The sequence below is a fragment of the Protopterus annectens genome, chromosome 3.part1 (genome assembly GCF_019279795.1).
Source record: "Protopterus annectens isolate FY-2018-M chromosome 3.part1, PAN1.0, whole genome shotgun sequence".
Classification (NCBI taxonomy): domain Eukaryota; kingdom Metazoa; phylum Chordata; order Ceratodontiformes; family Protopteridae; genus Protopterus; species Protopterus annectens.
In genome coordinates this window covers 1070887997-1070905125 of record NC_056732.1, presented here as the reverse complement: position 1 = coordinate 1070905125, position 17129 = coordinate 1070887997, and the positions used below count along the sequence as shown (strand labels likewise).

General features: G+C 44.4%; 1 protein-coding gene across 1 annotated transcript in view; it reads left to right on the top strand.

Moving 5' to 3' along the window:
- LOC122798354 (serine/threonine-protein kinase OSR1-like) overlaps nucleotides 1–17129 on the top strand; it is a 2305884-nt gene that overhangs the window by 1942258 nt on the left and 346497 nt on the right. The window lies entirely within an intron of this gene.

Here is a 17129-nt window from a genome sequence, read left to right as displayed (position 1 = left end):
TGTTTCCTCAAGCTTTTCTGGTATCCCTGGATTTGAAGGATGCTTACTTCCACATTCCTATTCACCCTGTCTTCTGGAAGGTTTTTACATTTCTCTGTTTTTCCTGTCATTGTAAGTTTTCTACTTTTCCTTTTTTTATTTATTTTTTTGTTATTTTTTTATTTTTTATTCTCTGCTTTGCCTTTTGGTCTTTCTACAGCTATGAAGGTCCTTACCAAATGTCTGGCCACTATGGTAATATACTGCAGGCTTCAGGGAATTCAAATATTCCCTTACTTAAATGACTTTTTGATTCAGGCCCCCTATCAGCAGCTCCTGCTTCAGGGTCTACACTTCACTGTGCTTCTGTACAGTGTGGAGTTCATGGTCAGTCTCAAAAAGTCTGTGTTAACTTCCTTTCAGGGTTAAGTGTTCCTGGGTTACAGGATTCAGGCCATTCCACTGTTGGTTTGTCTCATGCCTCCCACTGCCCTCTCCTTGACTGCGTATTTCTAGTCCTTCGTGCAAGGAAAAATCTCAGAGCTGTTGGGTGCATGGCGTCCAGCATTCCACCGTTCCCTTTGCCAAACTCCACATGAGGAAATTTCAGTGGTATCTGAAGACTGACTCCAGCACTGCCACCCCATCTTTTCCTCTCTTGCCCTGTCTTAAGCTTAGGTTCTGCTGATGGGTTCTCCAGATTTCCTGAATCCAGGTTTGCCTTTTCAGGTTCCTCTCCTTAGTCAGGTTCTGTACACATATGCTTCCGCTCAAGGCTGGGGAAGCCTCCTCCAGCAACCTCAAAGTCCTGTGTTTTTGGTCTCCCCAACAACTGGCAGACCTAATCAACATCAAGGAGATGAGGGCTGTACTTATAGATGTCCTTCATTTCAGTATTGCAGTATTCCTTACACTACGGATCCCCTGCCAAGTGTGGCCAGACGTCTAGCTAGTATACAGAAGCCTGTAGGTTGCTTTAAGGGTATGCCGTACATCACACATGTCACACACATGCTCCTTGTGTAGCATAAGGCATAAAGGTGACATCCGAACATACCATCCTCAGAACAACTTTGCTGCCAATTTGAACACCATCTCTTGATCGTCTGCATGTTCGTTCTGTTGCTGGTTCACCAAGCTGTTGCAGATAAGTGCCCTGCTGGGTTTTTTTGTATCTTAACTTTTCTTTTATTCTTTGTTGCTTGATGGGTTTCATGTCATCCAAGAAGGTAAATGCCAGTGTGAAAGAGAGATTCCCCATAAAGACTGTCACAAGCAGTGCCTGTTTTGCCTCTGTGCTTCCCACGACCATATCAGTCTATCAGGCCTTTGTTCCCAAGACCCTCCATACTAGGCATTCTTCTTTGGCATTGTATCTAGAGAATCAGTGTGTTAAGCTCTTGGCTAAAGATGCTATGGAAGGAACTTCCTGCTCCAAGGGGCAGCCGTCTGGGAAGGAGGAGGCCAAGATATCCAGACCAAATTCTTTGTTCTGTACAGCCTCCGCCAGATCTCCTTCCCAAGACGAGTGAAAATCCAGAGGTTCGTCCGGCTTCATCACTGGATTCTTTGGCTGCAACCATGTTGGTGGCCAGCAGGGATCCAACCTTAGGCACGTCCTTGGAAGTCTTGCAGATGTCCGCTTCAGATCTTCAGGGGGACCCCCCCCCCGTCTGATTATTTCTGAAGGGCTTAGGAGTGTTCCTCCAATTTTAGTCAGAGACGAAATCCCTACTACCATTATTGAGTGCCGTCTGGGGGTCAGAGCCTTCCACATTTCATAAAGCGGACATCCCTTTAAAGAAAAAGCAGAAAAACAAGTATTACGTCAGCTCCTAAGGACCCACAGAGTTAATGGCAATGTTTCACTCAGGGTTTGTTTAATGTTTTGATGGCTTTAAAACCTGCTTATGGTGTTTCTGTTCCAGCTCCTCCTTGGTCCTCTACTCCCCTTAAAAGATCAGGGAACAGGATTCCTCTGAAGAGGAGGTGGATTCAGATGAGGAATCCCTTACCTACTCCTCTCAGATTCCCTCTCCTTCAAATCATGAGCAAACCTCTCAACTGTTCAGATTTTTGCATCATATTTTTGATCTGTTCCTCATAAAATTTCTGTTTTTCTGCCAAATCACTGGAATAATCTGAGGGCTAAAGTCACTAAATAATTAACATACATTTGAGTTTCAGATTTCATAGCCTTTAGAAAATGCATGTTAACATAAACCCTGTTGTTGTATTACGTTTCAAAGTTTATATGAGCATTATTTAAAACCTGTCCCTATTTTTGGGGCCTTTGTCCCTCCCATTCTGTCAGACTTTATCCAGATTTTTTGCATTAAGAGGTTGAGAGGTATGATTATGGATCTTAGGAAGAGGAATTTACCAATCCTGATACTCCTTTTGAGGAAGTTTCTTTTGGGGACACTATCTCTAGGATGAGGGAGTTTATTTAAATGGGATTGTGCACAGGTTTCTGAAGTGCAGAAAAGGTATTATGAGCTCCTGCAGATGGACTCTCTCAGGCCTTCTGTGTACCTCCTGATGTTCTTCGTGTTTCACTGTTGCAGTCATCACATTTGGGTTATCCCTGCCAGGGTAGCCCTCGGCTGGCCCGGATACCAGAGATTTAGTATTTATGCGTCAGTTGCTGTTGCTTGAGGACTGACGTCAGGTCATCAGTAGTATAAAGTCAGGCAGCCAATGCCATTACATCAGTTTTTCTTGCCGTGGAGACCGAAGCAGAAGCAGTTTGCATGAGTGCCGGTCGGCCGCTACCCGAGTTTTCATTTACCGAATTGAAGTTGAAGTCTTCTAAAGCTAAGTACCCCGTTGAGGATCCTTTTTTCTTGCACTAACCAAGTACCACACTGAGACTTCCACTCTTACTGCATCACTTGTTTAGGCCCAGACGACAACGTCCCTCATTGTTGCTTCTGTGCTTTGTTCAACGCCAGAACTATCTGTCGTCAGGCCCTTATTGTAGCCATATATTGTTGCTTGCAGTCCTCGAATTCCGATGTGGCTTCAGTAAGCCATCTGACAGCAGATGATCTGAAAAAAGACAAAGATAAAGACAGAGACAGACCGCACAGGTCCAAACCTACCGACTATACTTCCATTAAGCTACTCGTCAATTCTCCGGTCCTCCGTGAGGAGCTTTCGCAGCCCCTGATGCCCGCTTTTGTTGATTAGCAGGCCACTACAGAGAACCTTTCGGAGTCCGGTATGCCACAAAACTCTTCTTCGACTAAGGATCCTGCTGTTGTCTCAACCTTGGATGAATCCGGAGCCGCTGAGCAGGCACCGGCTTCCGTGGATGTCCTTCGCACTATCGAATCTCCACTCAAGCTGACGTCTTATTTTCTGAGTATCGTTCTTTCTGAAACTACCGAGTTTCTTAGGCCCCGGGTAAGACCCACACCCAAGAAACCGACGACCCACTCTCAGGTGCCTGCTACCTTGCCTCAGTCTCAAATGCTTGAAATGCCGGAAGATCTTATCATGCTGATCAGGGGAAGCCAAGCTACCCCCTCCAAAAGGAAAAGAGATCCTGTCCCCTGTAGTTTTGTCTGAACAAGAGTCCGATGAAGGCAACCACAAAGCATACTATAGCTATGTCAAGAATCTCAATGGCAACACCCAGATCTGCTCTGAGTTACAGCACAACGGAATGAAAATTACAGAACCAACTGATATTGCCAACATCCTGGCAGATAGGTTCAGTGCTAGCTTTACCCCCAACCCAAAGAGCCCATATCTGTACAGGAAGAATGCAGAGTCCCTGTAATCAAAACTGTGCAGGTAAAAGCTGCACTCTAAAGCCAAAAAACACAGCATCCATGGGACCAGACAACATCCCAGGCTGCATTTTACACGAACTTCAGAACGAACTGGCTCCCCACCTAAGCACCATGTTCAATCATAGCCTCACATCAGGCTTTGTGCCCACTGAATGGGCGTATAGCAACAGTTATCCCACTCCACAAAGGGGGAGCCACCACTGATCCCGGGAACTATCGCCCTATTAGTCTGATGAGCCTGGTCTGCAAGGCCATGGAATGTATCATCATGGAACTCATAAATAAAGACATTGGTAACCTCCAAACTGTGGATCCCACCCAGTTCGGGTTTGTGAAAGGCAGATCATGCCTCCTGAACCTGATTGACTTCTTTGAGGCAGTCACCAAAGCCGTAGATGAGGGTAAAGTGGTTCACACAGCCTATCTTGACCTCGCCAAGGCTTTCAACACCATCCCCCATTCTGGAATTATAGCTAAACTCACTAAACTAGGTATAAATCCCTACGTCATAAGATGGGTTGCCAACTGGCTCACTGACAGAACCCACACTGTAAAAGTTGCACACTCCAAATCTGACCTCAAACCAGTGACAAGTGGAGTACCACAGGGTTCAGTCCTGGTACCTCTCCTGTTTGATATCTACTTCTCTGAAGTACAGGCTAACACAGAAGGCCTCTGGCTAACGCAGTTTGCAGATGACTGCAAACTAGGAACCATAGTCGAGTCCCCCAAATGATGTGGAAGTCCTGCAGAAGGGCTTCACTGAGACAGATGCCTGGTGTCAGAACCATGGCCTCAAGCTCAATGCCAAAAGTGCATTGTCATCCCCTTTGGTAAAAACTCTGTACCCATGAATTACTACATAGACAGCAGTCTACTTAACACCGAATGTGTGATGAGACCTTGGGACCCAGGTGGACAGTAGTCTGTCCTTTGATAGTCACATCGCCGCAGTAGTCAAGAAGTCCTTCTACATGGCACACTTCATCATAAATGGGTTCTCATCCAGGAAAAAAAGAGGTCTTTGTTCCCTTCTACTCGACACTCATTAGACCCAATATAGAGTACAACACCCCTATTGGAATGTACCTCACAAGACATCTGCAGCAGCTGGAAAGGCTACAGAAGTACCTCACAAAGAGGATTACTGGCCTCAAACAGATGCCGTACACTGACCATCTCAAAAAACTCCAGCTTTACTCCATAGCATATCGCCTACTCCAAGGTGGTCTCTGCCTAGCATATAAAGCTATGTCAAACCCAGAGCTGTTGGACATGCTACACCCAAAGAAATCCCAATCCCTCTGAGCTACATGGTGTAGGGGCCTAAACCTTGTCACCACAATAAGCAGAATATGCAGGAGGGATAGATTCCTGTCCCAGAGACTTCCCATACTCTGGAACAGGCTACCCATCTATGTCAAGCAAAGTTTTTCATTAGCACTCTTCAAGTAAAATCTTGATGAGTGGATGGAAATAGGAAATACACCCCGGTGATCATTTCTGTGTCTCTGGTCGACAGTGGCACAGGAAAATAACTTTCTTGGGTGGCGTAAGCCAGGGAACCTTGTTGGCTAGGCTTATGTAGGCCCTCGGGCCAATAGCCTAGTTACCTACCTATGAACCTGATGCATCTGAATTTGAAGACATGCAACCCCTCTCCACTTATGAGGATTCTGATGCAGAGGATTCCATTCCTTCAGCCTCTCCCCAGAGGATTTTTCCTTTGGGGAATCCCTCCATACCTTAAGGGAGCATTTCCAATGGGAAAGTCAGGACTATCCTCAGTCTAAAAAGAGACTCTGAGAATTCCTAGATCTTCCACAACACAGGCCTTTGGCCATCCCCCCAGTCCTGGATGTTGTGGAGGAATGTTTTCCTTAAATCCAGCGTGACTCCTGACAACCTTCCTCCTGCTCCCAGAAAACCAGACCGGAACTATAGAGTACCTGATTCACACAAATATCTTTTTAAAAATCCTACAGCTGACCGTGAGGTTATCTCTCAAGGGCCAAAAGGAATTTAAGACACCTCTACTAAGAAGAGTTCTTAAAAAAGATGGAAGAAAAAGCAAAATCTGTGCAAACAGTTGAGGATTTCTTGCAGGTCCAGCCCCCTAGGTTCAGCAGGCATTGTCCCTCCAAACACTGGTCCTTTCCTGCTCCCAGTAAACTGGCCCAATTTTATTTGGTTAAGACCAAAACTGTTCATAAATCTGATCAGCTCTTTATTTTCTTTCATCCTTGGTCCTTGGGATTGGCTGTGCCCAAGTAAGCTATTTCTTCTTGGATTTCTAAAGCCATTCCTTTTTGTTATTCATTTTATAAGAGCCTTCCTTCTTCTGTTAAGGCTCATTTTACTTGAGCTGGGGCTTCTTTTTGTGCTTTTTTCAAGGGTTTGGATACTAACTATTCTTGAAGTAAGCTACCTGAACTTCAGTGCATACATTTACCAAGCACTGCAAGCTGGATGAAATTTTCAGACTTAGAGCTGGTTTTGCTAGGGCCATCCTTCATAGCTTCCTAGAGAGCTCTGCTGGTCTCTGCTCTTTCCTCTCTTCTTACCAAGCTTTGGCACGCTACCTAGTGTAAGGAATACTGCAGCAGTGAAATGGAAGGACATAGTACAGTCGTGTAAAATCTTACCATAACAGTAGATGTCCTTCTCTTCTCTGTTGCAGTATTCCCTTCCTCCTTCCATCCCTTGGTCCATTTCTTTTCTGGATGTATCTATTACCTTTCTTTTTCTTGACTGGCTCTTAGGTCTGAGGATGATGCATCCAAACATCACCTTTATGCCCTGCGCTGTGCAAGGAGCATACGTGTGACATACAGCATACCCTTAAAGCAACCTAAAGGCAGTATACTGGCCAGAGATGTTGGCCCACCCTTGGCAGGGGATCCTTAGTGTAAGGAATACTGCAACAGTGAAGAGAGGGACATTTACTGTTATGGTAAGATTTTACACAACTGTACTTTCTCCAAGCCTTTCACCCCATTTGGTTTCCAGATCCTTTATAGGTTTTAATCGACAGTATCACAGTTATGTACTATAGTACCAAACAAGGAAGCGCAAAACTCTTACCTTCTTTGCAGGCTGATTCTTCTGTCTTGGGATTTTGCAGTCCACCATCACTTGGTTCTTCGGGTGGTCTGCATTCCTTCAGAATACAGTCTTGTAGCAGATTCTTTGAGAAGGTTCAAGCCAAATCCTCAAGAATGGATGCTTCAAAGGGAGGTGTTTCTGGACATTGTACATTAGTGAGATACTCCTCAAGTAGATCTTTTTGCCTCCCCTCTGAACAGACAACTTCCCCAGTTATGTTAAAGACTGGCAAGTCTTCTGGTGTGGAAAGTTGATGCCATGTCTTTTTCTTGGAAAGGGAGTTTTCTGTACGGTTATTCCTCTCTCCTCCTACCAGAGGTCTTGCACAAGGCCATGTGAGACGGGCCCAAAATCTTACTGGTGACTCCCTTTCAGCCTAGACAGCACTGGTTTTCCCCTTTTGTCATCTGACCAGGGGCAGTCATCACAAGTTACCTGACAGGATGACTTCTTACACAAGACCGGGGATCTCTTATTCACCTCACTTGCCCATCCTTCACTTGATATGTTGGGTGATGAAGTTCTGATTCCTCCTTTTAGACACTGATTTATTGAGGATGTGCTTCAGGTTTTGCACGAGGCCAAAAAATCCAGTATAAGAGTTTGTTGTGTGACTAAATGGAAGACATTTCCTATTTGTTGTCTCAGACATGACCTTGACCTTTTTTTCTTTGGGTTTTCCTATGGTCCTTTCTTATTTGTGGGAGTTGCTCAAGTCTGGCTATTCATTTTCCTCTGTTAAAGTTTACTTGTCAACCATGTTTGCTTATCTACTTCTAAATCCTCCTCTAGCATCTAGTTTTGAAGTCTAACAGTTTCTGAAAGGCGTCCTTCAGACTTTGCCTCCAGGAAAGCCTATTCCTTCTCCTTGGGACCTTAATTTTGTTCTTGAGAAACGTACTGAGTTCCCTTTAAACCTGCAGTTTCTTCTTTCCTGCAACATTGTACTTGGAAGAGACTGTATGTTTGGTGGCTCTTAATTCTGCCAGGAGTGTTTCTGAACTTCAAGCGCTTGTGGCATTGTCTCTCTTTGTACCGGTCTTTATTTTATGTCCAAGATGGTTAATGATTTTTCCTTGATTCAATCCATTTATCTTCCATCTTTTTTGCCCCTTCTCCACAGAGTCTTACCGAGAGGATTCTTCGCTGCTTGGATTTACAGACAGCTCAGATATTACTTAAACAAGACAAAACATATTAGGAAATCTGAGCAGCTTTTTGTTTTCTTTCATGCCAGGAAGTTGTTTGTCAGGAGCGAGGCAAATCATCTTCTTCTGGATTTCTAAGGCCATCTCATTTTCTACTCTTTTCATGGCAGGCAGCTTTCTTCATCTGTTTGCACTCATTCTGCCAGGACAGTGGCCATTTCTGGTACCCTTTTCAAGGGTGTGGATACTAGATCCATCTTGGAAGCTGCTACTTGGTCTTCTGTTCACACTGTCACCAAGTGTTACAGATTGGATGTTATTTCTTGGTCCAAAGCAGGTTTTGTCAGAGCCATCCTTCATAGGTTTGTGAAGAGCTCTTCTGTGACTGCCTCCTCTCATAGTTTACAGTAGCTTATGTACTCTCCAAAGAGTAAAGAAATACTCCAATAATGATATGGAAGGACATAGTACAATTATGTAAGATCTTACTATAACAGTAGTTGTCCTCTAGCTTTCTGTTGCAGTATTCTGTCCCTCCCTCCTACCCACTGTTATTTTCTGTTGTCTTTCTTTCTGCCTGAGGGGTCCTTCTTGTGTCCTTTTCTCCTTCTCCCCTTCCTTGGATGTATATGTTATTGCTTTCATCTGGGGTTGCACTGGTTCTTCTGGAGCGCTTCAGGTCTGAGGATTAGGCACTCATGTCACATATGCACCTTACCCCTTGCACGCAAGTCATACATCTGATGTACAATGCCTGGAAGGTGTAAAGGCTTTGTTATGCTAGTTGAATATTTGACTAACTTCTGCAACATATCCCAAGAGTAAAGAATACTACAGCAGTGAAATAGGACTTCTACTGTTAAGGTAAGATCTTACACAACTGTACTCTACCTGGAGACCTATCCTGGATTTTTATCCAGATTAAACAAATTTCTGGCAGTACCAAAACTACTGCCCCTTGTTTTCATAACGGCTTTGAGTGTGAGAATGTACTTGGATGCCTAATAGGTTCCTAGGTGTATGTTAGGCTAACACCCACCAGGACCTTTATAAGCTTAGCCGTACAACCCAAATATGTCCCACAAGTATACATTTTAACATTTGTAGAGGGGCTGTTAGTTGATTATGACATGTTTCATGACTGCCCCTGTCCATCAAAGACATAGTTGCCAGACTAGGGGTGAATTTCCTATCCAGTGTTCCAAGGTACCCATAAATAAGGTTAGAAAAGGACTTTGTTTCACATGGATGGGAGGGCCTATTCCAGGTAATGGGAATTCTCTGAGATACACATTAGTCTCTCAAACCTGTCCTGTTTATGTTGCAAGCAGAAATTGGATATATAGATCTAGTAGTTCTGATGCTGTTTCCTTTGCAAATGTGCAAAAGGTTCATTAGCATGGAGTCCAGGGATGCCTTGTACACTAAGCATAGATCACCTCCCCATAGTCTGTAGGAGACCAAGTGTAGAGATTGGGCTTTGAGGCATTCCACACAGGGCATTGTGTTTATGCCCTGTATCCTTTTTGTAAGGAATCTTTGTGGACGTTCCAGTTGCTTCATGCATCTGGCCAGGTGCATACTGAAGGGGCATTATACTTGGTGATGGTTCTGGTGAGGGCCAAGTGTAGTGCTACAGTGACTTCCTCAGATCTAGATACCATACCCTTACTTATAAGTTGAGCAACATAGAAGGATTTCCTTACTACCTTGGACACATATTGACCAAAGGCCGGGTTACTGTCTACATGTCTTCCCAGATCCCTGATTAGTGAGTCAACTCTTAGGGGTCTTTTATCGATGAGTAGTTTCCTGCTGTGGCAAACTTCCCAAAAATTACTATAATGCATTTCTTGGCATTGAGGTTTAAGTCGTGGCTTTGGCATCGTCATTTGTATTAGATCCTCTTGTAAGATGTTTGCATCTTGGGGGAATTCTATGACTGCTCCCAATTTTGCAGTCTTCTGTGAACTTGGTCAGCCAGAGGCCTTTGACATTGGTCTTTATTTCCAAGAAGTAAATGCCAAAGAGGAGCAGTCCCAGCATGGAGCCCTGATGGACTTCACCAGAGACCAGCCCTTTGTGGAAGTGGTCTCTTCAGTCCTAACTCCCTGTTTCCAGTGTATGTAACAGCTGGCTATCCAGTGCATTATATAGGGGGTTTATGCCTAATTCCTTAAGTTTAACAATGCCCACTTGGGGTATTATATCAAATACCCTTAGTCAATTCAACGTAGGCAATTTACACTATTTTACTCATCTGTTGCCTTGGTGACCTTCTGTAAGAAGTTCACCAGGTTCAGTAGGCATGACCTTCCTTTGACAAAGCCAAACTGGGATAGGTCCAGTGATGATGCTTTCTATGACTTTGCATACAAGACTAGTCAGACTAATGGGTCTGTAATTCCCAGGATTTATTGGTCTGTCATCATGAAGAGGGATGACCATTGCAGTACTCATTCTCATGACACAAAGGCTGCTCTGAGACTATAATCCGGTAACGCCATTGGCCCTGATGGGACATATTTGACCATTCAGGAGTGATCCTGGGTTATTATCATGCCCCATTGAGCCTGTGTTCTTGGCCATTCTTTATAACATATGCTGGGGGGGTTATATTTGAAGGCATTTCTGGTGAGTGGAAGGTAAAGATGGAACTGAGTTTGTCAGCCAGCAGATTCACATTATCACTCAATTCAGTAAATATGGCACCATCAACCACCAGATCAGCACACTGCTGTGTGCTGCCTTTGAGGTTTCTGACCTAGGTGAAGAAGGCTTATGCTTGTCTTTTGACTAGGATGCTATCTTCACCTCAAAATTGGCTTTATTAGACTTAATTAGCCCTCTTAGTTGCCTGTTTAGTGTGATGAGTGCGTTCTTATCTTTTTAGAAGTTACACTTCCTGATTTTAGGTATGATTTTTTTTTTTTTGCTATATAACCTGTTTGGTTTGGGATGCCACCAGGCTGGTTTGTTTTTGGAGTTCATTTTGGGCTTATGGTAGGTACAGCATCCTCTGTGCAGCCACTGACATGGTTGCACTCATTTTTCTGTGAAAAATTCTACATAGACTGCTGTGTTCTCTGGGTTTGGAGGGACATTGAATTTTGACTAACTTTCGCTTAATAAAAGGTAGTTTGCCTTGGAATTGTTCCTAACTGCTACTTGGATTGTCAAGTTGATTTTGATTTTGAAGGAGAAAGCTTCATGGTTGGATTTTACAGAGAGGATGTTCATGAGGGTGCATCATTCTCCCTTATTTACGAGCACATGGTTCAGTATATTGGAACCTCTAGTGGGCATATACACTACCTGCTCAAGGGTGTTTTGTATTTACAAAGTCCAGGAGTCTGTATGCCTGCAGATCTTGAGGCCATGTCAGATTCCCAGTCTGTAGAGAGGTGATTGAAGTCCCCCATGAATAAGGTGTTAGTTTGGATGGTGTGCATCTCCAGTAGGGCTAAGTATGCTCTGTGTTTCTTGGGACATAGAGAATGACCTATAACTTGCCAGGATACGCTATAGGATTTTACACATGGTGACCTGCACGTCATCCTATTTAACCAACCTGGAGATAAGCTTGTTATTGACATATATCAAGACATCTCCAGATTTAGTCCCATCTGTGCAGTTACTGGTCTAAAAGTGTGGAAGGCACTCAAACCTTGCACTGCCAGAGTACTGTGTAGCTTTAAACCATGTCTCAGTAACAGCCTGGATGTGTATATTTTCCATGGTGAGGAGGTCTTGGAGGAAGTGTATTTTTTTAAGCTCCTGGCATTGAGCAGTACCATCTTGAGGTTCAGTTGAGTTGATTTTGCTATGTTGGTGGGTTTGTGAATTTTGCATTGCCTAAACACGACTGTATGGGGAAGGATGGTTTTAGCCAGTATTCTAAAGCCTAGAGGTGACAGTTGTAGAACATCCTTGGCAGGGCAGCATGGACTGTTAACCATGTTTTCCCATGCTGACAAATACTGGATCCCCTTAGAATGACAGAAACTCAGCCAATTGTTAAATCATTCACCTTTTTATTCATACTGTGGTACCATCCTTTGTGAGGGTAATATGCCACTCATTGCTAGACGTGTGCCAGCCTGAGACACAGCCAGAGAAATCTTTAATGTCTCTCTCCATATAGTTTAGGGCGATACGTCTAAGGTCATTTACACCTAAATGGGCTATGATGGAATCCTACTGATGTTCATCGTGTTACACTGCTGCAGTCATCACTGTTGGGTTATCCTGCCGTCAGGCGGTCCCACAGTCGGCCCGAGTTTCAAAGTCTTGGTCTGGCGTCGGTTGCTGTCGCTTCTTCCCTGACGTCAGTGCGCCAGGGGTATATAAGATGCATCCAACGCCATTTTCTTCAGTCTTTCTTGCTGTGCGGTGCCTGAAGCAGAAGCAGTTTGCAAGTGCCGGACGGCCAACTCCTGAGATTTTCAAAACGATTTTCAGACCGAAGTCTTCATAAAGCTAAGTACCCCGTTGGGGAACCTTTTCTTGCCTCAGTCCAATGTCAGAAAAAGTTAACAATTGCATTTCTTGTGGGAAGCAAATACCTCATAAGGACTTTCATTCTTATTGTATTCCTTGCCTAGGCCCAGACCATGACGTCACAGGTTGTCGGTTTTGTGCTAGGTTTAATAAACGAACCATTAAACGTCGGTTTGATTTCGCCCGACATTATTTTGGTAGAAAATTTTATTATACCATACCGTCGGAGCAACCGACGACCGGAATGCATTAAAAACGCAAAGATAAGGACAGGCAGCCGAAATCCAAACTGGATTCCGAGGCCTCTGCTAGGCCAGTCGCCGGTTCTCCAGTTTTCAGTGAGGCTCCTACGCAGCCCCTGACGACCGCTGATTTAGAACCCCAGGCGACATCCGATTCACAAGCTGAGAATACTAGGCCTCCACAACCTTTACCTTTAGGCCCTTCCGACTCCATTCCTGAAGGAGATTCCAGTGCAGTTGAAACGCCTTCAGTTTCTGAAGGTGTCTTCAGACCGACTGCACTCACTATTAAATCTTATGCAAAACTGAAAACTCCTTTAAAAACAAAGAAGAATGCACAGCAGTCTCCAGCACAAGGCCCCATGCCTAGGAAACAGATGCTTAAGATGGCTGAACACTTGATTACCCTAATCAGGGGTTCCCATCCCCCTCCTGATAAAAGGCCAAGGCAGGAGGAGGACTACGCTTCCTCTGACCAGGTTTCATTTTCCTCAGACTCTTCTGAGGAATGGGAATATTCTTTTCCCCCTTATGAAGATTCTGATGCTGAAGAGTCTATCCCTTCTGCATCTCCCCAGAAGACTTTTCTTTTGGGGAAACCTTACATACTGTGAGGGAACATTTCCACTGGGAAGGCCAGGATTACCCTGATTCTAAGAAAAGGCTCCGAGAGTTCCTTTTACAACCCCAGCACAGACCACTTGCAATTCCACCTGTGTTAGACATTGTGGATGATTACTACTCAGAATCTAGCCTTAACCCAGATTCACTACCCCCTGCACCAGCCAAACCAGACGGATGTTACAGAGTCCCTGAATCTCACAAATTCCTGTATAAAAGCCCTGTTGCTGACCCAGAAACCATTTCCCAGGGTCCCAAAGGGGTTAAAGCCTCTACTGCTAAAAATCCTGTGCCCTCTTAAAGGGATTCTAGAGCAGTAGACAGATGGGGAAAGACAATTTATACCTCAGCTACTCTAGCTATGAGAGCCCTAAATTGTCAGTTTCACATGCTGAAATATCAACAATATCTGATGTCTCAATTAAAACAAAAAAATGCTCGCACATACAGACCAACCAGATTACAAGGAAATGCAAGATCTGTTGCATTCAGCTGAACAAGTGGGAAAACATACTTTGCAATGCAGATTTGATTCATTGGAAGCTTCTTGTAGAGCAGCAGTGACAGGGTCTGTCATACGTAGGCATGCTTGGTTAAAAGAACAAATTTTGCCTGATCATGTTAAAGCAAAGTTATTGGACGCACCCTTACAGCAGGATATTTTATTTGGTGTAAAAGCAGAAGAAGTTTTAAAGAAAATGGAGGATAAGGCAAAATCTATGCAGACGGTCAAGGATTTCTTACAGGTTCAACCTCCTCGTTTCAGCAGAAATTGGCCAACCAAAAACTGGTCCTTTCCAGCTTCTGCCAGACCACAGAGGGGCAGATACAGACGCCCAAGAGGCAGAGGCCAGCCACAAGGCTACCAGCCTCGACAATGGAGTGCCACAACCCAAAAAGGAGAAGACAGGTCTCAAACTACCAGAAGACAAACACAATGACTTACCCCTCAGACTACCAAGCAAAACTCTCTTGGCAGCTCCCTTGGGGGGGAAAACTAGCTATTTTCGCAGACAGTTGGCACATCATCACAAAAGACAAATGGTTCCTAAATATTGTATCTCAAGGCTACAGATTCCACTTTCACACTTTACCAAGGATAAAAGGAATGCCAAACCTGCCACCAAACCAATGGGCAGAGGCTCAAAAGCAAATTTCAGCCTCATGGACATGAGAGCCATTCAACAGGTTCCTACACAGGAGCAAGGACAAGGATTTTACTCGAGACTGTTTCTAGTTCCCAGAAAGGACAAAGCCTGGAGACCCATTCTGGACCTCTCAATTCTAAACACATACCTGGAAGTACCCAAATTCAAGATGCTAACACTACAGCAACTTCTTCTCATGCTGGGCAAGAAGGCTTGGCTAGTAACGTTGGACCTCAAGGAGGCATACCTGCATGTCCCTATCAGATAAAATTGCAGAAGATACCTCCGATTTATTGCAGGTTCAACCCATTACCAATTCTCTGCGCTTCCCTTTGGCTTATCTGCTGCGCCCAGGGTCTTCACAAAATGCCTGGCACCAGTAATTGCATACTGCAGACAAAGAGGGATTCAAATATATCCATACCTGGACGACTACCTTATTCAAGCAGAAAGCAAAGACATTTTCTTAAAGCATCTGGCATTTGTCAAAAACCTTCTAAGTTGCCTCGGGTACACAGTAAACGAAAAGAAGTCAAAACTAGTGCCCTCACAAGACATAATATTCCTGGGTGCCAGCTTAAATACAGCGGCCCGGATGGCTTACCTCACGCCAGACAAGCAAAGACATCTGACTCAATACTTCAAAATGATGGCAACAAAGACCCAAATCCCTGCAAGAAAAATTCTGCAGGCCTTGGGATTCATGGCATCTTACATACTACTAATACCATTTACAAAACTGCATATGAGGAAACTACAATGGTATCTGAAAAGCGTATGGTCTCAACACAGCCACAGCTTGGAAACAATAATTCCACTCATTCCCTGCCTTCAACAGGAGTTTCTATGGTGGCCTCAGGCATGTCACCTCAACAAGGGTCAGCCTTTCACCTTACCCACAGCCAGGCAAACTATAACAACAGATGCATCGGATTATGCCTGGGGAGCACACATGGCAGGACAGTGTATTCAGGGCAAATGGCCTGCAAACCAAAGGCATCTACATATCAATCAAAAAGAGATGCTAGCTGTACAAAATGCCCTAACAGCTTTCAAGGGCCTCCTACATCCAGGACAACTCCTAATACAGACGGACAGCACCACAGTGATGTGGTACATAAACAAGCAAGGGGGCATACACTCCTACCCCCTATGGAGACAAGCAGTAACCTTGTGGAACACAGCTCTGACCTACCAAGTTCAACTACAAGCACAATTTCTGCCAGAAAAGAAAAACACACTGGCAGACGATCTAAGCAGAAACATCACAGATCCTCAGGAGTGGAAACTAGATCCACAAGTATTCACAATGATAACTCAAAAATGGGGGAGTCCAGACATAGATCTGTTTGCTTCACCCCAAAACTGCCAACTACGGAAATTCTGCACAAGGACATACCACACACTAGCTTGGAAAGTGGACGCCCTCTCATTCAGTTGGAAAACATTGACAGTGTATGCCTTTCCTCCACTACCTCTTCTGGCAAAGGTGCTGCTGAAAGCCAGATTAGAGAGGCCACAAATGATACTCATTGCTCCAGACTGGCCAGGCCAACACTGGTATCCAATACTAAGGAACATGGCTCAAGGCCCACCATGGATTTTGCCTACAATTTCTCACCTGCTCACTCAGCAAAACAATCAGATTCTACACGGCCAGCTCAAGACTTTAAATCTGGCTGCATGGCATATTGCCAAAATAACCAGTCAACACTTCTCTCTAAAGCTGTGATGGACATCATTCTGGAAGCCAGAAGGCCTAGCACCAGGAAAGTCTGTTCAGACAAATGGAAAAGATTCTGCACCTGGAACCAGGCTAAAGGCCTAAATCCCCTAGTCCCAAATATTCCTCAGATTCTTCAATATTTAACTGAGATGTTGCACAAAGGACTTTCCTTCTCATCTATTAAGATCCATGCCTCAGCGATTTCAGCTCAGTACAACACGGATCCTCCTATTTTTTCACATCCATTACTAAGACAGTTCCTCAGAGGGGCTAAGAACATAAGACTGCTCCGGAGAGCACCAACACCAACTTGGGATCTCAACTTTGTTCTGGAAAAGCTAACACTTCCGCCCTTTGAACCAGCTTTCACTGCTGACCTACAGTTCCTATCATGGAAAACTGCCCTGCTGCTAGCAATAACTTCAGCACGAAGAGTCTCAGAACTACAGGCCCTAATGGCAGTGGAGTCTTTCATAATTTTTCATCAAGACAGAGTCTCTTTACGAACTAACCCTTCTTTTATGCCAAAGGTGGTATCCAGTGTGGCCCTAAACCAAACCATTCATTTGCCCACCTTTTATCCAAACCCCTAGAACAAAGGGGAAAGGCTCCTTCACTCTTTGGACATTCACAGGCAATTACGTTACTACTTGGATAAAACTAAAGCTTTCAGAAAATCTGACCAGCTCTTTGTATCCTATGCTGCAGGATCTCAAGGAAAAGCTATCTCAAAACAGACCATTTCAAAATGGATAGGACATTGTATATGTTTCTGCTATACACACCATGGGAAATCTGTGCCTGGTAACATCAGGCCCCATTCCACCAGGGCTACAGCAACATCAACAGCCTTCCTCAGA